General features: G+C 46.0%; 1 pseudogene; it reads left to right on the forward strand.

Annotated features, from left to right (window-relative positions):
- The first annotated feature begins 3,842 nt into the window (after window positions 1-3,842).
- LOC119310219 lies at window positions 3,843-5,311 on the forward strand (annotated as a pseudogene).
- The last annotated feature ends 16,163 nt before the right edge of the window (window positions 5,312-21,474 follow it).

A 21,474-nucleotide genomic window follows, 5' to 3' on the forward strand; every position in this document is an offset into this window, starting at 1 on the left:
CCATCGTCGCCGGCGAGGCGCGCAAGGAGCAGCGAGGCGGAGGTGGAGGCGAGCGCAGCGGGCGAGTTCGAGGAAGAGGGAGAGGGGATTGAGGGCGCACTGTTTTAAAAAACCCTGTCCGGCGCCTTATATGAAGTCTCTTCCGAGTGGCTAACTGGTAGGCCCGGGCGATCCTGTCAAATACCGCAACAGTCGCGCGCATGATACGTGGCGAAAAAGGTGGCGCAGAAATCGAGGCGTCCCTGCCTTATCCCATCCGAGTACTGCGGCTTCCTCCGCCTCGCGCGCTTCCCAAAATTCAGATCCCGCTAAATCCGCGAACAGCAGAGCAACTTGTCAGACTGAAGATTTCCTCTGATCCGTCGCTCGGAGATCTCCAAGTATAGAAAAGTCACTCGACCAATATAAAGAATGGATCAAGGCGACTGAAAAAGAAGTTGGTGCCGTCACCTAAGGTCATTAATCCAGAACAAGACATACTCATAGCACAAAAAGAGGGGTCGGAAGAATTCTCAACTCCTTCCTCACTCAAACTTCGATCCATTCGGGGGCTAATGATGAAGCCATGTACCTAGGGTAGGGTCATGGACCTGTCCAAAGTACCCTTCCCAAGGACATCTGTAGAAGAAACTACCTTTCAGTCGACCTGTAAGGATTCCACTCGACGGACTCGAAGACACTCAACCATGAAGCCACTCAATCGACCGCCAGAAGATCTAGAGTCACTCTGCACCCAAACGGTCTGTTATTAAGCAGTCTTTATGGTCATGATAGCACTTTATGTAGGGCGTTACCAGTAACGCCAGGCCTTAATGTACTTTAAACCCTGCATAACTGAGGGCCGGAGGGGTCTGGCAGACTCTATATAAGCCACCCCCCTCCTCAGTGTAAAGGGTTCGCACCCTTGTAACTCTCACGCATATAATCCAGTCGACCGCCTCCGGGCACCGAGACGTAGGGCTGTTACTTCCTCCGAGAAGGGCCTGAACTCGTAAAACTCTTGCGTGTACAACTACTCCATAGCTAGGATCTTGCCTCTCCTTTAGTACCCCCCTACACTACTGTCAGACTTAGAACCACGACATGGTGCGCACCAGGTTTTTCGTCGTCCTGGGCGGTTACCGAGGCGACTTGGGGAAGTGAAGGCGTCCGCACTTATACTAAACCTAAAACATTTATTTTGGGTAAGTCAACATAAAACATTTATTTTGGGTATACAAGAAAAAAACTATGGGCAAATATGGTACATGTGCGGTGAAGCTTGACATGCACAAGGCGTATGATAGGGTGGAGTGGAATTTCTTACAGCTCATCCTTCTACGTTTGGGCTTCACGCCACTCTGGGTGGACCTGATTATGGAGTGTGTGGGGTCTGTCACATATCAGAGGGCCTTTCTAGCTTGATCATGCATGAGGAGGAGTCCGGGAACTTATTGGGAGTTAAGGTGTGCAGAGATGCCCCCTCAGTGTCACATCTTCTTTTTGCTGATGATTCACTAATTCTCATGCGAGCAGATGCTGCCAATGCAACTAGTCTTCGAAGAGCCCTGGATGATTATTGCATGGCTTCGGGGCAGTTGGTTAGTGATGCTAAATCTAGCATATTTTTTAGCCCTTGTACACCCGTGGAGACTAGGGTGGAGGTGTGCACCACCCTAAACATAATGGCAGAAGCGATCACGGATAAATACTTGGGCCTTCCGCCAATTGTGGGAGTAGACCGTTCTGATTGTTTTCAACATCTCATTGATAGAGTGCTCTGTAGGATCAGAGGATGGAAGGAAAAGCTATTATCCTATGGAGGAAGAGAGGTCTTGTTAAAGGCAGTTATTCAGGCCATTCCATTGTATGCCATGTCCGTGTTTAAATTACCAAAGCAGGTATGCAATGCGATTACTACAGCTATGTCTAAATACTGGTGGGGAGATGATGACTTGAAACAACACGTGCACTGGTTTGCTTGGTGGAAAATGTGTGTACCTAAAGAGATGGGTGGTATGGGATTCCGTGATCTACACTGTTTTAATTTGGCCCTTCTCGCAAAGCAATGTTGGAGGCTCTTGAGTGAGCCAGATTCGTTATGTGCCAGAATTTTAAGAGCAAAATATTTTCCAGGGGGCAACCTCCTTACGTGCAGCTTAAAGAAGGGCAGCTCTTACACCTGGCAGAGCATTTCGAGTGGTATTCAGACCTTCAAGAGAGGTCATATATGGAGAGTAGGAGATGGGTCTCAAATAAATATATGGGAGGACTCTTGGGTACCAAGCAGCCCCACTCGGAAAGTCATGACACCAAGGGCGAACATTGTAATTACCAAGGTGTCGGAACTCATCGATGCGGAAAATGGAGCTTGGGATGAACAATTAATTAATGATCTGTTTTGGCCAATTGATGCACAACATATCCTCAACATTCCTTTGGCTTTAGGGATGATGGATGATTTTGTTTCTTGGCATTTTAACAGAAGCGGAAATTTTACGGTGAGGTCAGCGTATCATGAAGAATGGGAACACCAACACGGACGAAAGTTGAGGATGACAAATTCGATACAAGCCTCAAGTACTAGTCCAGTTTGGAGGACCATTTGGAAACTACGTGTGCCTGCAAAAGTGAAAATTCATGTGTGGAAAACTTTGCTTGGAGCTCTTCCATGCCAAGGAGTCTTAGCGAACAGACATGTAGTTTCGAGTTCTCAATGCCCCTTATGCAGTTCAGATTGTGAAAGCATCCGGCATGCTTTATTCTTGTGCCCTCGAGTACAGGAGGTGTGGCGTTTGCTAGGTATGGCAGCGGTGGTGAATGAGGTGTGCATGGTGGAAAGAGAGGGTGGCTCGGTGATGGCTGACCTCCTATTGTCCAAGAATCCAACTAAGTCATTGGTTAATGATGTTCACCGTAATGACCTTGTTGCCACGGCTGTGTGGTACTTGTGGTGGGAACGACGCAGATATACACACGGCGAGCAACTGTACGAGCCAACCAGATCGGCGCAAGCAATATCGGCACTCGCAAAAAATTACTCAAGAGCGAAATTCAAGCACAACAGAATTAGGAGACATGGCTGGGAGAAACCACCAGAGGGCACAATCAAGCTGAATGTGGACGCGAGTTTCGACATTGACAGTGGCACTGGCGCTACAGGTGCTATACTTCGAGACCACTCCGGTTTATTTGTGGCGGCATCTTGCAGCAATATTCCTTTTGTTGAAGAAGCGGCTACGGCGGAAGCACGAGGCTTAAGAGATGGACTTCTCCTCGCAAGTGAAACTGGATGCAACAAGATATGCGTAGAAGGTGATTGCATGGAAGTCGCTGAAATCATGCAAAACGGAGGAAATTCGCTTGGACCGGCAGCAGCAATTTATGAAGAATGCTCTTTCTTAGCTCGTAATTTTATTTCTATAATTTTTTCTCACTGTCCTAGGGAAGCTAATATGGCGGCAGATTTATTGGCTAGGAATTCCGAGGTCTCTAGAACTATTATATGGAAATCAGTGCCTCCGGATTTTCTGCTAAATGTATTGGCAAACGATGTATCGTTGTTTTCACATGAAATATAAACCGCCATGATGGCTTTTCCCTCAAAAAAGAAAGTTAGTACAAAGTTGAGACCTAGTTTTGGGTCCGAGGGAGTATTGAAGCAATTTTATAGCTTTGAATGATTGTTTGGCTTCATGCTGCAGAACGAAGACAGACTTCACCACCAGCTCACGACCAAGATAAGCTATTTAAGCTGTGGTATGCGGTGATCGCCAGCTTGCCACATACACACTCTACTGCGTTTGCATCTCTTGCGCGCGTCTTTCTACTGCTGCTGCCGTGCGCGCGGACTGCGGAGGGCCATGGCGATGGGCCACGTGATGGTGCTGCCGTTTCCGGCGCAGGGCCACGTCACCCCGCTCATGGAGCTCTCGCACCGCCTCGTCGACCACGGCTTCCAGGTCACCTTCGTCAACACCGAGGTGGACCACGGGCTCGTGCTCGCCGCCATGGCGCCTGACGGCGGCGCCGCGCTGCGCGGCATCCACCTCGCCTCCATCCCGGACGGGCTGGCCGGCGACGAGGACCGCAAGGACCTCAACAAGCTCATCGACGCCTACTCGCGCCACATGCCGGGCTACCTGGAGAGGCTCGTGGGGGAGATGGAGGCGGCGGGGCGGCCCAGGGTGAAGTGGCTCGTCGGCGACGTCAACATGGGCTGGTCCTTCGAGGTCGCCAGGAGGCTCGGCATCCGGGTCGCCTCCTTCTGGCCGGCCTCCGCGGCGTGCCTCGCCATCATGCTCAAGATCCCCCAGCTCATTGAGGACGGCGTCCTCAACGACAAGGGTATGTGTGCTTCTCCTTCCGTGGACTGATCGATTTCTTCACCGGCTGTCCGGCCCGGCGCGATTGAATACCGTGTATCTGTAGGATGGCCGGAGCGGCAGGAGACGCTGCAGCTGGCCCCGGGGATGCCGCCGCTCCACACGTCGCTGATGTCGTGGAACAACGCCGGCGCCCCCGAAGGGCAGCACATCATCTTCCAGCTCGTCTGCCGGAACAACAAGTTCAACGACCTCGCGGAGATGACCGTGTGCAACTCCTTCCACGAGGCGGAGGTCGGCGCGTTCAAGCTCTTCCCCAACATCCTGCCCGTCGGCCCGCTCTTCGCCGACGGGGAGTTCCAGAAACCCGTGGGCAACTTCTTGCCGGAGGACATGAGCTGCCTCAAATGGCTGGACGCGCGACCTGACGGCTCCGTCGTCTACGTGGCCTTCGGCAGCATGGCCATCTTCGACCCCGCCAGTTCCAGGAGCTGGCCGAGGGGCTGGAGCTCGCCGGCCGGCCGTTCCTGTGGGTGGTGCGCCCGGACTTCACCCCCGGCCTGAGCAAGGCGTGGCTCGCCGAGTTCCAGCAGCGCGTCGCCGGCACCGGCATGATCGTCAGCTGGTGCTCCCAGCAGCAGGTCCTGGCGCACCGCGCGGTGGCGTGCTTCGTGTCGCACTGCGGGTGGAACTCGACGATGGAGGCGACGAGGAACGGCGTGCCGGTCCTGTGCTGGCCCTACTACTGTGAGCAGTTCCTGGACCGGAGCTACATCACCGACGTGTGGAGGACCGGCCTCGCCGTGTCCCCCGGCGAGGACGGCATCGTGACCAAGGAGGATGTGAGGGGCAAGGTGGAGGGGCTCATCGGCGACGCGGGGATCAGGAAGAGGGCGTCCTGGCTCAAGGACGCGGCGTCCGAGTGCATCGCCGAGGGCGGCTCGTCGCACAAGAATTTCAACAAGTTCATCGACCTGCTAAGCCAACGAGCGAGTACCATACTGTAATACTCCTACAACGGTAGTGCTCTGTGTACGTGGCTGGTGCGGTTTGTGGCGATCGACATCTTGGGTCAGTCAAGTTTTTTTCTAGTTGGGTCAGTCAAGTTACAAGATTGCAAGATCTGTTGAATCTTTCTAGAAGTTCAAGTCTTTTTTAGAGATTTTAATACAGACTACATATGGATGTATATAGACATATTTTTGGGTGTAGATTCACTTATTTTAATTTGTATATAGTTCATATTAAAATATCTATATAATCTTATATTTAAAAACGGAGAAAGTATATGTGTAAGATGAATTGATCATGTATCGAGGACATCAAGTTCGAGATAAAAATGTGCTTCTCCAAGCAGCGTGTGTGTGTCATCATGGTGCAAATTTTGTGGTGTATGAATTAGCTAAAATTGGTTGTTTGTGTTAGCCAAATGACGATAGCATTGGCTGGGTCACTATTGTACCGTCCCAAGTAGTTGCGTGTGCCTTGGGCAATTTACCCGAGGACCATTAAGTTATAAACTTCTGCTTTACCAATTTTTTTTTGCCATGCTACATCGATTTGACCGAGAAAAACCTAGAGATGTGCAATTTTCTCAGAATACATCCGACTAATCTCCTGTTAGATTTATTTTCATCAACAAAACCTAACCAGGCCATCCATTTATAACCAATCAGAGTCAAGCCAAAACTAATATTCAGTGGAGCTCTAGATATATACTATATCAGTTTAGCTACATGTCCTGAAAACGGACTTTGGGTCACTCGATTTTCGGAGAAGAAAGCAATAGCGACATTACATCGAGGCAGGTTTGATCTTCTCTATGGGGAAGAAGGAGCCACCTTGTCTATCTTAGGGTGCAGGGGGTGCGGCGTGGGTAAGAGCTTCCCCCTTGTCTATCTTAGGGGTGGGGGTGGTGCATTTTCGCCAGAGAATTTCAGGGGGGTTCGCTGGTTTAGAGGGATGGTCGGAGGCGGCGGCAACATGGCGGTGGGGAGAGGTTGAGGGGAGGGTGGGGCGGCAGCAGGCGGCCCGGCCGGTGGCAGCGGTAGGAGAAGGAAGAACATGGGCGTGAGATCTGTTTTTCTGGAAGGAAGGAAACAGTTGGAGGTTGAAGACGTAATTGGGACCGTTCGTTTTTTATCTAACGCTTCATACTAATCGTTGCAAACTCGACTGCCACAAAAACAAATTTCAGTCTACTTGCCTCTAACCATACCCATACTATCTACTAAAAAGAATGTTATTCTTGACACAGAGTGGCGTTCTCTAGCAAGCATCTCACCCCTACTAAAAAACCTCTTTTTTAACCCTCATCAGGTCTTCCCAAAAAGGAGAATCAAGTTTGGTTTGTAGCGATTGACATCTCGGGTCAGTCAAGTTTTTTTCTAGTTGGGTCAGTCAAGTTACAAGATTGCAGAATCTGTTGAATTTTTTCTATAAGTTCAACGGCTACCATGGGTCCATGGCTTTGGGTGCTCCCAAGCCATGGCACACGAAATATATGTGTAAGATGAATCGATCATGCATCGCGGATATCAAATTCGAGTTAAAAATGTGGTTCTCCAAGCAGCGTGTGACCGTGTGTCATCGTGGTTCACATTATGCAACGCATGAGTTAGCTAAAATTGGCCGTTTGTGTTAGCCAAATGATAGCATTGGCTGGGTCACTATCGTACCGTCCCAAAGCTGCGTGTGCCTTTGGCATTTTACCTGAGCACCTTTAACATATATAGAGCTCGCTTTACCAATAAAAACATTTGCCATGATACATCGACTTGACCGAGAAAAACCCAGATATGAGCAATTTTCATCGGAATACATCCGAGTAGTCTCCTGTTAGATTTATTTTCATCAACTAAACCTTTTTTTCTGCGAGTATTCATCAATTCATCAACAAAACCTAACCATGTCATCCATTTATTTATATCCAGTCAGAGTCAACCCAAAACTAATATTCAGTGGAGCCCTAGTATCTACTAACAGGAATGTTATTCTTGACCTAGGGTGGCGTTCTCTAGCAGGCATCTCGCCCCTACTAAAAAAACTCTTTTTTAACCCTCATCAAGTCTTTCAAAAAAGGAGAATCAAGTTTGGTTGTCACTTGTGCTATTTTTTTTTTAATGGAGGCGCTCAACTCTTGCTACATTTACCATCTTATATAACAACTTGATTGGTAGTAAGTAACTAGTATATTTTATTATTTTATATCAAAGACCTCCACCCCGAACTCTCCTTATCTTTTGGCCTACATATCACACCCCACCTTGTTAGCCTATATTTTTGTTCTTATCATGGAAATGCCGCGGAGCTAATCGAGGATGAAATCTAGACCGACAATAAGTTGAAGATTGGTCAGGTATTTCTGTATACTACAATAGAATATCCTTCTTATCACAAGTATATGTAATCGTGTGACCTGGAACCACTAATTAGTACTCGTCACTGGCCGATAGGACTTGAGAGAGTATTTGTTCTACCTTTAGCTCCTCGTTGGGTTCGACACTCTTACTTATCGAAAGATGCTACAGCTATCCCGTATACTTGCGGGTTATCAAGACCTTTTCCTGGCGCCGTTGCCGGGGAGTCATAGCGTGGGGTGAATATTCTCGCGTGTGCTTGTTTGCTTTATCACTAAGTAATTTTTATTTGCTGTTCTTAGTTGTTCTCTATCTTTACTTATGGATATGGAACACGAAATAACAAAAAAATTAGGTGTACTTGCTACTCATGGAGATGGGGTTACTCCTAAAACCCCCGATGCTCATTATGTTCAAGATATTATGTACTACTTTGATAATCCTGAGAGAATCCCATTCAACTTTATAATGGGAGACACGTTGGATCAACGTGAATACTTTAGGGATTATCGCTCGACACAAAAAGGGAAACTATTATGGGATCAATTTATTATGTTGCGTTGGTATGCTCGGGACCTATGCTTGAGATGTGATATTACTTGTTGCTCTAAGATGAAGGCTCCACGCCTTCCCTTTTCATGCAAATTTAATGATAATGAAACCTTAGCTTCTTATGCTAATGGTGTATATGATTACTATGATGTTGAACAAATTGGAGAATTTGTTGCTTTTAAGGCTGCTTATGAAATTGAATCTTTGTTTGAAAAGTATGAAGCTTTTAATGATGATGTTTATAGGTCTGAAAATCTTGCTATACTTAGATATTGCTATAAAAATTATGAATACAATTAGTATATTAATGCATTTATTGAGAAAGTCTCCGCTGTCCAAGAAGAGACTAATATTTTGCAGGAAGCTATGGAAGAAGAAATTGATGAAACTGTGAGCTCATTGGATGAAAAAGATGATGAGAAGAGCGAAGAACAAAAGGAGGAAGAACGGATTGATCACCCGTGCCCACCTTCTAATGAGAGTAACTCTTCAACTCATACATTGTTTAATTCCCCTTCGTGCTTACCAAAGGATGATTGCTATGATGATTGTTATGATCCCTTTAATTCTCTTGAAATATTCCTTTTTGATGATGCTTGCTATGCTTGTGGCCAAGATGCCAATATGAATTATGCTTATGGAGATGAGCTTGCTATAGTCCCTTATGTTAAACATGAAATTGTTGCTATTGCACCCACGCATGATAGTTCTATTATCTTTTTGAATTCTCCCAACTACAATATATCGGAGAAGTTTGTGCTTATTGAGGATTATATTGATGGGTTGCCTTTTACCGTTGCACATGATGATTTTGATAGATATAATATGCATGTGCTTGCTGCTCCTACTTGCAATTATTATGAGAGAGGAACTATATCTCCGCCTCTCCATGTTTCCAATATGATAGAATTGCAAGAAACTGCTTATACTATGCATTGGCCTTTACTTGGTGTGCATGAATTGTTCTTTTATGACATGCCGATGCATAGGAAGAGAGTTAGACTTCGTTGTTGCATGATATATGTTACTTTGTGCTCACTACTAAACTACAAATCATTGTTAATTAAAATTGGCTTTGATATACCTTGGGATCCGGGTGGATCCATTACTTGAGCACTATATGCCTAGCTTAATGGCTTTAAAGAAAGCGTTGCTAGGGAGACAATCCGGAAGTTTTAGAGAGTCATTTATTTCTGTTGAGTGCTTTTATATAGTTTAAAAACAAAAAAAATAAAGAGGGGAACCCAAAAACTTTTCAAAAAGGAAAGTGAAAGTGAGAGAGACAAGCATTGTTGAAGTGGGAGAGCTCCTTGAACTTTGTTCATGCTCACGGAAACTGTGTGAATCTTGATTACATAAAATTTTCATCAAAAATAATTATCCCCTTGTACAATTACATTGTATTATAAAAATAATGTGCTAAGGTTTGCCTTTAGGATGTTTACGATACTTGTTGATTTGTATGGTGCAGGACAGAAACTTTGGCTGTAGTGCGCAATTTTACATTTTTATCTGGAACGTCAAATGGTTCTGATGCTTTTTGCACTGTCTTTCTATACAACTTTTTTATTTTTCCTAATTTTGGTAGAATTTGTGGGGTACCAGAAGTATGGTGAATGTTCAGATTGCTACAGACTGTTCTGTTTTTGACAGATTCTGTTTTTGATGCATAGTTTGCTTGTTTTGATGAATCTATCAATTTGTATCAGTGGATTAAGCCATGGAAAATTTATATTACAGTATAAACAATGCGAAAACAAAATATGAATTGGTTTGCTGCAGTACTTAGAGTGGTGATTTGCTTTATTATACTAATGGATCTTACCGAGTTTTCTGTTGAAGTTTTGTGTGGATGAAGTGTCTAATCGAGGAGGCTTCGATATGAGGAACAGGAAGAGAGGCAAGAGCTCAAGCTTGGGGATTCCCAAGGCACTCCAAGTAAATATTCAAGGAGACTCAAGCGTCTAAGATTGGGGATGCCCCGGAAGGCATCCCCTCTTTCTTCAACAAGTATCGGTATGTTTTCGGATTCGTTTCGTTCATGCATTATGTGCAAGTCTTGGAGCGTCTTTTGCATTTAGTTTTCATTTTTCTTTTATGCACCATGCTGGTATGAGATAGTCCTTGGTTGATTTATAGAATGCTCATTGCACTTCATTTAAATCTTTTGAGTATGGCTTTATAGAATGCTTCATGTGCTTCACGTATATCGTTTGAAGTTTGGATTGCCTGTTTCTCTTCACATAGAAAACCGCCATTTGTAGAATGCTCTTTTGCTTCATTTATATTTGTTAGAACGTGGGCATATATTTTTTAGAAAGAATTAAACTCTCTTGCTTCATTTATATCAAATTAGAGAGATGACAAGAATTGGTCATTCACATGGTTAGTCATAAAAACCTACATAAACTTGTAGATCGCTGAATATGATATGTTTGATTCCTTGCAATAGTTTTGCGATATAAAGATGGTGATATTAGAGTCATGCTAGTGGGTGGTTGTGGATTGTAGAGACACTTGTGTTGAGGTTTGCAAGTCCCGTAGCATGCACGTATGGGGTGTTTCTTTGATTGTCTTCCTTATGAGTGGCAGTCCGGGACGAGCGATGGTCTTTTCCTACCAATCTATCCCCCTAGGGGCATGCGTAGTAGTACTTTGCTTCGAGGGCTAATAAACTTTTGCAATCAGTATATGAGTTCTTTATGACTAATGTGAGTCCATGGATTATACGCAGTTTTACCTTTCCATCATTGCTAGCCTCTTCGGTACCGTGCATTGTCCTTTCTCACCTTGAGAGTTGGTGCAAACTTCGCCGGTGCATCCAAACCCCGTGATACGATACACTCTATCACACATAAGCCTCATTATATCTTTCTCAAAACAGCCACCATACCTACCTATCATGGCATTTTCATAGCCATTCCGAGATATATTGCCATGCAACTTCCATCATCACCATATGCATGACTTGAGCATTCATTGTCATATTGCCTTGCATGATCGTAAGATAGCTAGCATGATGTTTTCATGGCTTGTCCGTTTTTTGATGTCATTGCTCCGCTAGATCATTGCACATCTCGGTACACTACCGGAAGCATTCATATAGAGTCATATCTTTGTTCTAGTATTGAGTTGTAATATCGAGTTGTAAGTAAATAAAAGTGTGATGATCATCATTATAGAGCATTGCCCCATAAAAAAGGGGGGGAAAGGCCAAAGAAGCCTAAATAAAAAGGGGGCCAAAGAAGCCCACCCAAAAAGAAAAAAAAGAAAAAAAGAAAAAAAGAAAAAGAAAAGGGGCAATGTTACTATCCTTTTTCCGCACTTGTGCTTCAAAGTAGCACCATGTTCTTCATATAGATTGTCTCCTATGTTGTCACTTTCATATACTAGTGGGAATTTTTATTATAGAACTTGGCTTGTATATTCCAACAATGGGCTTCCTCAAATGCCCTAGGTCTTCATGAGCAAGCAAGTTGGATGCACACCCACTTAGTTTTCAGTTTGAGCTTTCATACACTTATAGCTCTAGTGCATCCGTTGCATGGCAATCCGTACTCCTCACATTGACATCAATTGATGGGCATCTCCATAGCCCGTTGATTAGCCGCGTCGATGTGAGACTTTCTCCCTTTTTTGTCTTCTCCACATAACCTCCATCATTATATTCTATTCCACCTATAGTGCTATATCCATGGCTTGCGCTCATGTATTACGTGAGGGTTGAAAAAGCTGAAGCGCGTTAAAAAGTATGAACCAATTGCTCGGCTCGTCATCGGGGTTGTGAATGATGGGAGCATTTTGTGTGACGAAAATGAAGCATGGCCAAACTATATGATTTTGTAGGGATAAGCTTGCTTTGGCCTTGTTTTTTTGAAAAGACATGATTGCTTTACTGGTACGCTCGAAGTATTATTCTTTTTTATGTCAAATGATAGACTATTGCTTTGAATCACTCGTGTCTTAATATTCATGCCATGATTAGACATATGATCAAGATTATGCTAGGTAGCATTCCACATAAAAAATTATCTTTTTATCATTTACCTACTCGAGGACGAGCAGGAATTAAGCTTGGGGATGCTGATACGTCTCCATCGTATCGATAATTTTTGATTGTTCCATGCCAATATTCTTCAACTTTCATATACATTTGACAACTTTTTATACTATTTTTGGGACTAACATATTGATCCAGTGCCCAGTGCCAGTTCATGTTTGTTGCATGTTTTATGTTTCAACAGAAAACCAATATCAAAGGGAATCCAAACGGTATAAAAACCGATGGAGAATTGTTTTGGAATATTTGGGATATTCCGGAGGAAGAATCAACGCGAAACGGTGTCCGAGGTGGCCACGAGACAGGGGGGCGCCCACCCCCCGGGCATGCCTGGCACTCTCGTGGGCCACCCGTAAGGCGGTTGATGCCCTTCTTTTGCCGCAAGAAAGCTAATTTTATGAGAAAAATATGGGCTAAAGATTCACCCCAATCGGAGTTACGGATCTCCAGATATAAAGAAAACGATGAAGGGGCAGAATCAGAGAATGTAGAAACAAAGATAGACAGAGAGATAGATCCAATATTGGAGGGGCTCTCGCCCCTCCCAAGCCATGGGAGCCAAGGACCAGAGGGAAAACCTTTCTCCCATCTAGGGAGGAGGTCAAGGAAGAATAAGAAGAAGGGGGCCTCTCCCCCCTTGCTTCCGGTGGCGCCGGAGCGCTGCCCGGGGCCATCATCATCGCCGCGATCTTCACCAACACCACCGTCATCTTCACCAACATCTCCATCACCTTCCCCCTTCTATATTCAGCGGTCCACTCTCCCACATCCCGCTGTACCCTCTACTTGAATATGGTGCTTTATGCTTCATATTATTTTCCAATGATGTGTTGCCATCCTATGATGTTTGAGTAGATTTTCGTTGTCCTATCGGTGATTGATGAATTGCTATGATGGTTTGAGTTGCATGTTTTATTATTGGTGCTATCCTATTGTGTCCTCCATGTCGTGCAAGAGTGGGGGATTCCCGCTGTAGGGTTTGCAATATGTTTATGATTTGCTTATGGTGGGTGGCGTGAGTGACAGAAGCACAGACCCGAGTAAGTAGGTTGTTTGTGTATGGGATAAAGGGGACTTGATACTTCAATGCTATGGTTGGGTTTCACCTTAATGAATCTTTAGTAGTTGTGGATGCTTGCTAGAGTTCCAATCATAAGTGCATATGATCCAAGTAGAGAAAGTATGTTAGCTTATGCCTCTCCCTCAAATAGAATTGCAATAGTGATTACCGGTCTAGTAACATAGTCAATTGCTTAGGGACAATTCCCCAACTCCTACCACCACGTTTCCACACTCGCTATATTTACTTTATTACTTCTTTATCTAAACAGCCCCTACTTTTTATTTACGTGTTCTTTATTATCTTGCAAGTCTTTCCAACAACACCTACAAAGTACTTCTAGTTTCATACTTGTTCTAGGTAAAGCGAACGTCAAGCGTGCGTAGACTCGTATCAGTGGCCGATTGGACTTGAGAGAGTATTTGTTCTGCATTTAGCTCCTCGTTGAGTTCGACACTCTTACTTATCGAAAGAGGATACAACTATCCTTTATACTTGTAGGTTATCACGCAGCGGCGGCCGTGGGCGCAGCAACGCTGACTATTCCAACCAAGGCAACGCTGGCTACACGAACACCGGCGGCAGTGGTGGCAGCAACTACAACAACAGGGCCGGGGTGGCGGCTTCCACAACAACAACAGCCGTCGCCCTTCTCCTTCTTCCCGATCACGTCCTCGCAGCCAACTCTGCAAGAAGTCGGGCCATGAAGTCATGGACTGTTGGCATCGCTATGATGAGAACTTTGTTCCTGATGCCAAACATGTTGTTGCGGCCATGCGCAAACAAGGAAGAGACGAGGTGTGGTACATGGACTCTGGTGCCACGGATCACGTCACAAGCGAGCTAGAACAACTTGCTCTTTGTGAACAGTATCATGGCGGCGATCAAATTCACACCGCAGGCGGTGGAGGTATGGATATTCAACACATTGGTCAAGCCCTTATTAATTCCCCTACACTTAAACGTGATCTATTCCTCAAAGGTGTTCTTCATGTGCCTCAAGCTGATAAAAATCTTGCATCCATGTCTCGTTTAGCTCATGACAATAATGTCTTCGTTGGAACTCACCCTCGTTACTTTTTTATCAAGGATCGGGCAATGAGGGAAATCCTTCATCACGGTAGATGCATTGGAGGTCTCTACCCCATCACATCCGGAGCACTTAGCCGCAAGCGTCGTCAAGTTTTTTCTGTCATCAAGCCCTCTTTGGCAAGGTGTCATCAAAGATTAGGACATCCATCTTCGATCATTGTTAAACAAGTAGTCAATAAAGGCAACCTCTCGTTGTCACATAGTTCAAGTAGTGAGTCTGTTTGTGAAGCTTGTCAATATGCCAAGAGTCACCAACTACCTTATCCCAAGTCAAATAGTATATCTCATGCTCCTTTAGAACTTATTTTTAGTGATGTATGGGGACATGCAAGAGATTCCTTTGGCAGAAAGAAATACTATGTCAGTTTCATTGATGATTATAACAAGTTTACATGGATTTGTTTGCTTAAGTATAAGTCTGAGGTTTTCTCTGTGTTTCAAGAGTTTCAAAAACTTGTTGAACGACACTTTGATCGAAAATTTTTGACAGTCCAAAGTGACTGGGGAGGGGAGTATGAAAAACTCAACTCTTTTTTCCGTAGCATAGGCATTGAACATCATGTTTCTTGTCCTCATGCTCATCAACAGAACGGCTCCGCTGAATGGAAACACCATCACATTGCTGAAGTTGGTTTATCCCTTCTTGCTCATGCATATTGGGACGAAGCCTTTATCACTGCCACATATCTTATAAACCGTCTTCCTAGCAAAGTTATTGGCAATGTCACTCCATTAGAGCGCCTCTATCATCAAACACCCCGACTACAATTTTCTCAAAATATTTGGGTGTGCTTGCTATCCCAACCTGCATCCGTACAATCGTCATAAACTTGAGTTTCATTCTACTCAATGTGTCTTTATTGGCTATAGTAATCTTCACAAAGGTTATAAATGCCTAGGAGTTGCTACTGGACGAATCTATATTTCCCGGGATGTTGTGTTCGATGAAACCCTTTTTCCTTTTGCTAAACTTCGTCCCAACGTCGGAGCCCTTCTTCGTGCTGAAATAGCACTTCTTTCAGATCACGGGGGTGAATTACATAAGGCTGAAAATGTGCAAAATTCCACTCACGGTGGTTCTGATGATGTTAGTGCACGCATAGGATGTGATTTCATGTGTGCAGGCCAGGACAAACGTGGCGCAGAACACGAGGAGGATCTCCCTGACAGTAGCGGCGGTAGCGGCGCGTGATCCAACGCTGATCCGCGTGTCAGGGCTGCGCCTGTCAACCGCCCCGAGCCGGATTCCCATGCAGCCAATCCGGTGGCTCCCAGCTCTTCCGCGGCGGATGTGGCCGACCGGCTGCGACTGGTGGACCTCGCCAGCCCACGCTCCTGCGCCCGCGCAGGGGAAACCGTGTCCCCACGTGGCGCGTCGATCGACGGGAGCCCGCGCTTCGATCCAACAGCCGACGAAAGCGACGCGCCTGTGCGGACTGGATCCTCCTTGGACCACGCGCCGGATGCGCTGGGATCCGCTGCAGCTTCTGCGCGGGTATCTGTCTCGGATCAGGAGTCGGGATCTTCTGCGCCTGACTCTACGTCACCGTCCGCCACAGGATCTCCTACGCCAGCTCCTGCACCGGGATTTTCTGCGCCTGCGCCCATGTCATCAACACTTCCGCGTCGGCACACTAGATCACAGTCAGGTATTATCAAGAAAAAGGAATACACTGATGGTACGGTCAGGTATGACAAAGTTAAGCGTGCTTTTCTCAGTCATATTGGAGAACCAACTTGTTTGCATGATGCTCTTGCACATAAAGATTGGAAAGAAGCTATGGATCATGAATATGATGCACTCATGAAAAATAAAACATGGCATTTAGTACCACCAAGGCAGGGTCATAATGTCATAGATTGTAAATGGGTATATAAGATTGAGAGAAAATCTGATGGAAGCATAGACAGGTACAAGGCTAGACTAGTGGCTAAAGGTTTCAAACAGAGGTTTGGTATTGATTATGAAGATACTTTTAGTCCTGTTATTAAGTCGGCTACTATTCGACTTGTACTGTCTATTGCTGTTTCCAAAGGTTGGAGTCTACGTCAGCTAGATGTTCAGAACGCGTTTTTTCATGGTGTTCTTGAGGAAGAAGTGTTCATGCGGCAACCACCAGGATATGAGGATCAAAGTGCACCACACTATGTCTGTAAGTTGGATAAGGCTTTATATGGTTTGAAACAGGCCCCAAGAGTTTGGTATTCTAGGTTAAACATGCAATTACAACAACTTGGGTTTACACCATCTAAAGCATATACTTCATTGTTCTTTTATCATAAAGACAAGGCCACTATATTTGTGCTCGTTTATGTTGATGATATAATTGTTGCTAGTTCAAGTGCACATGCTACCACTTGTTTGCTTAAGGATCTGAAGTTGGAATTTGCTCTCAAAGACTTAGGTGATCTTCATTATTTTCTTGGTATAGAAGTTAAACAGATAAAGGATGGAATACTTCTTACACAAGAAAAATACACCACTGATATACTCAAGAGAGTAGGATTGGAACATTGCAAACCTGTGAGTACACCAATTTCAACATCAGAAAAACTTACAATTGACAGTGGAGAAGGACTTGGAGCAGATGATACAACAAAGTATAGAAGTGTTGTTGGTGCTTTACAGTATTTGACTCTTACACGTCCTGATATTTCTTACTCTGACAATAAAGTTTGTCAATATTTGCATGCACCTAGAACAACACATTGGACAGCAGTAAAAAGGATTTTAAGGTATCTCAAATACTCAACAGGTCTTGGGATTCAGATTATCAAGTCAATGTCTTTGCTTGTTACTGCCTATTCCGATGTAGACTGGGCAGGGTGTGCTGATGACAGAAGGTCCACAGGTGGTTTTGCTGTGTTTCTGGGAACAAATCTTGTGTCATGGAGTGCAAGAAAGCGGGCCACTGTTTCTAGGTCCAGTACAGAAGCTGAGTATAAAGCTCTGGCTAATGCTACAGCTGAGGTAATGTGGATACAGACTCTGTTATATGAACTTGGGATCAAGGCTCCACAAGTTGCGAGGTTATGGAGTGATAATATTGGTGCAACCTATCTCTCAGCTAATCCTGTTTTCCATGCACAAACTAAACATATTGAAGTTGATTTTCACTTTGTCAGAGGAAGAGTAGCTCGCAAGCTACTTGATATTCGGTTTATCCCAACTGGTGATCAACTTGCTGATGGCTTCACAAAACCTCTTACTACAGGAAGATTGAATGAATTCAAGAACAATCTTAACCTTGGTAAAGGTCACTCGGTTCAGATTGAGGGGGAATGTTAGAATACATTGTATAGAGATAGGAGAGTAGTTTAAACTCTTGTAATCTTATTCTCTCTTATCTCTTCTTTTGTTAACCTTCTGTAACCGAACCAGGATCGATCTCTCTTTCTCTCGATCGATCCCTTCCTTGTAAGCCACGGCATGCTTTCCATATAATACAATGCGGCCCAGACGAAGGGTTCTACGCTTCCCAATTCTTCTCACAGTACCGCCCGAATCCACCTCGTCCTCGTCCGTCAAAGGTGAAGAGGGTGGCAGTGCGGTAGCAGGAGTTTGATTAGTACTCGACGGCGCCACGACAGGTCGAGGGGGGAGCAACCCGGTGGTCGCAGTCTTCTTTGTCCTCGTCACCGCCACCGAGTTGTCCGCCGACTGACAATCCCTTTTGCCGGTCAACTTGGGCAATGCCGATACCGTCATCGCAGCAGAACGACTGCCGGTGACCATCGTTGATGTGGCGCTATCGATGATGTTCTTCCCTAGCCGTTGTCGATTCTACGGTGGCGCCGCAAAATTCCTGGCCACCGGTGGGTCTTTGGCACCGACGATGGTGCCCAGGGGTGCGGCGGGGGATGGCCTTTGCATTCCCTTGGTCACTGTGGAAGGGGCCGACCAACGACCAGGACAAGGGCGGCAGCGTCGGGGTTAGAGGGAAGGTTGTGTGCAAGCGGAAGGCAACACAAATTTTTGCTCAAGCGCACACAGCTGGACTAAAAGTGAGCGCTCGTGGGAAGTTTTAGGGATAGAAAGACCCGAAGTTTCTGGTCTCGAGCACATATGAGCGCTTTATCGACGCCGTTGCATGTCGCACAGGGATCTGTGCCGCACTGTTTTTAGGTGGAATACGGGAGCGCTGAAAATGCGGTGGGGTATTGTGTACGTACGGAGTTGTCCTGTTCTGTGGGCCAGGATAACGGCCTTCGCCCGTTTGTCTTGCGGGCGATTCTGACGGCCGTCGATGTGATTTTGCTGAGCCGTGGCACGGCTCGACAGGTTCGGAGTTGGTCCGTGCATCAGAAAATCCGCTTTCCGTCATACGTTTGGTGCAGTTATGGTATATCCCTTCTCTGTAATCCCTCGTAGGTCAGGCAAAGGGTGCTGGTGGCTGGTTCTGGAGACGAGTACGGTCGAAGGAGGGAGGCGACTCCATTTTTTCGGCGATGGAGTTCCTGATGCAGCCGATTAGCAGGTCACAGCATGTTTTTTGTTCTCTGGAGGTTGATGCGGTTGGTTCTTATTTGTGAGTCATTGATTTTCCCGCAGTTGTTCTATGTAGGCCCGGATCCAGATTCCCCTTGGTCGAGGAGGTGGACGAGATCGCAACCCGATGGATCTGGCGGCCTATGGTGCGCGAGGCTCAGTCTAGATTGTGGAAGCGCCGGTGCCCGCCGTGAGCGCCAACGCGCAGATATGCGAGGGAGAAACGGCCCGGGAGGGCAGGTGGGAATCGTCGCCACAGGCCTCCTAGCTATCGACCGGTAGCATGGTTGGACTAATATAGGTGCGTTCCCCGGACAACGAAGCCTTCTGTGCATTTCTTTTTTGTTTGCGAAAGCGTAGTATGCCTGAATGAGTGTTGCAAGCTTTGCATTCATCGGGTCCTGTGTGGGATTCAGAGTTTTTTTTTTGAAACAAGGGATTCAGAGTTGTATTCTCTATGGAAAATTCAGTAGGATGATCTGAAGAGCAACACCAACGGGTGAAACGAAAAACAATAACATGATATGGTTAGAAATTGCGGAGAACAAGTAGGTTACTAATTCTCAATTCAGTAGTACTAGGCGTCAAAGATGGAGAATTATGGGAGAAGGGCAATGGAGGATTATGTAGCCACTGCCTGACCGCTACTTGCTTTGGCCATGGGGGAGATTCAGTCTGAAGTATTGTTGTGTGATTGAAGAAAGAGAAGAGAAAATATGCACGAGTAGATGCAGTCATATGTTAATTTAATTTTAGGATGAGTCTGTTCATTGTGAGCTGTAGAAAAATTTGGATGGGGTTTCCTTTGTGTAGGGTAGGGCGGCTGCGCAGGGGGGCCACTACGTTTGAGGTGTGCAGACCACTCCGCCTGGGGGACTTGGGTGTTCGGGACCTTGGCTGGAGTGCTGGACTGCGATCAGCTTAAGGATCCTTTGGTTGTGGAGGATGCGCACCGACACCCTCCGCCCTTGGAGAGGCCTTGATCTGCAATTCTCAGGGAGGAGCGTGAGGTGATCGCCACATCACAAATATGGTGATTGGCGACAGTCGCGCCATCTCGGAGATTGCGCTTGAGCTCATTAAGTTGGTCTCGGGCCGCATCAGGGGCTGTCGGCGAGGCTATGGCAGGCCGCCAATGGATCACGGACATCAAGGGAGCCTTGGGAGAGAGGTTTTGGAATAAAGATATAGGAGGAGCAGGCTGAACGTTGAGAGAACAAAATGTATGCAGGAAATTATCTGGATGTTCGGTAAGCATCAACCAGAATAATAACAATCAGTCTAGCAGTTGCCTATTTTTTCTTCATATTTATTGTTTGTATCTTTTTACCAAGACTATCTCTGATTGCAATAAACCTTGCCACACTGCAGGGTAAAGCCGGAGTTCAGAACACTAGGTCCTGTCGCTAGAGTGCCTGCGTTGATAAGATTGCGTAGATCAAAGCACCATGGACGATTCATCTCCAAACACAGGGAGAAGCACAATTGCACTAAACCAATGGGATTGAGGTTAGCAGATGGTTGAAAGCGGACTGAATACGATGATTCCATTAGCTGGGTTGCTTGCGGAGTGAAGTTAGCCCGATTCAGCTGTGACAGTAGTTCGGGCTGGCACTACCGGAACAGGGCTCTAAGCCGACAGCCAAATATATGCCGACGGCTACCGTCGGCCTAGTCCGAGCTATGCCGACAGCTAGCTCCTGGCTGTCGGCGTACAAAGGCCGTCGGGCTATCCGCGTCTATGCCAACAGCAGCCGTCGGCACATCACAGCCGTCGGCTTATCCCAGACTACGCCTACAGCTGCCGTCGGCATATATAGGCCGTCGGCATAGATGCGGGCCCGCTGACAACTGCCATCACGGCCGGCTAACGACGTCAAATCTATGCCGACGGCCGTGACGGGTGGCCGTCGGCATAGATACGGGTGACACGTCACCGATCCAGAGCGCACCGACCAGGAGCTATGCCGACGGCAGCCGTCGGCATAGCTGACACATCATCGATCCGCGGCGCTGTCCATCTACCCTGGCCGCACCTAAAGCCGTCGGCATAGTTTTTTTTCTTTTTTTTCTTTTTTTCCATGTAATATTATTATTATTATTAAACATACAGTATGTGTTAATAAGCATACATATAGATTGTGTTAATAAGCATACATATAGATTGTGTTAATAAGCATATAGTATGTGTTAATAAGCATACATATAGTTTTTTTTTCTTTTTCTTCACTGTTTTCTTTAATATTATTATTTAACTAACTTACATACAGTATGTGTTAATAAGCATACATACATTATTTTTCGGTTCTGTACAGAGCGGTGTGACCCCCCTCACGAACGGTGCCGCCGCCAGCCGGCAACTGGAATGGGGAACAGCCGCATCGGGTCTATACGAAGGGGACTTTGCTCCAAGTGTGTATATATATCGGATGACCTACCACAACAGGATGGTGTTATGGCATGTTCGAAGAGGCGGCATGCATCTCCGGGGTGTGGCCCCGTCACGGACGGCGCCGCCGCCGACACCTGGAGGGGGGGAACGGACGCGTCGAGGTCTA

The sequence above is a fragment of the Triticum dicoccoides genome, chromosome 5B (genome assembly GCF_002162155.2).
Source record: "Triticum dicoccoides isolate Atlit2015 ecotype Zavitan chromosome 5B, WEW_v2.0, whole genome shotgun sequence".
NCBI lineage: Eukaryota > Viridiplantae > Streptophyta > Magnoliopsida > Poales > Poaceae > Triticum > Triticum dicoccoides.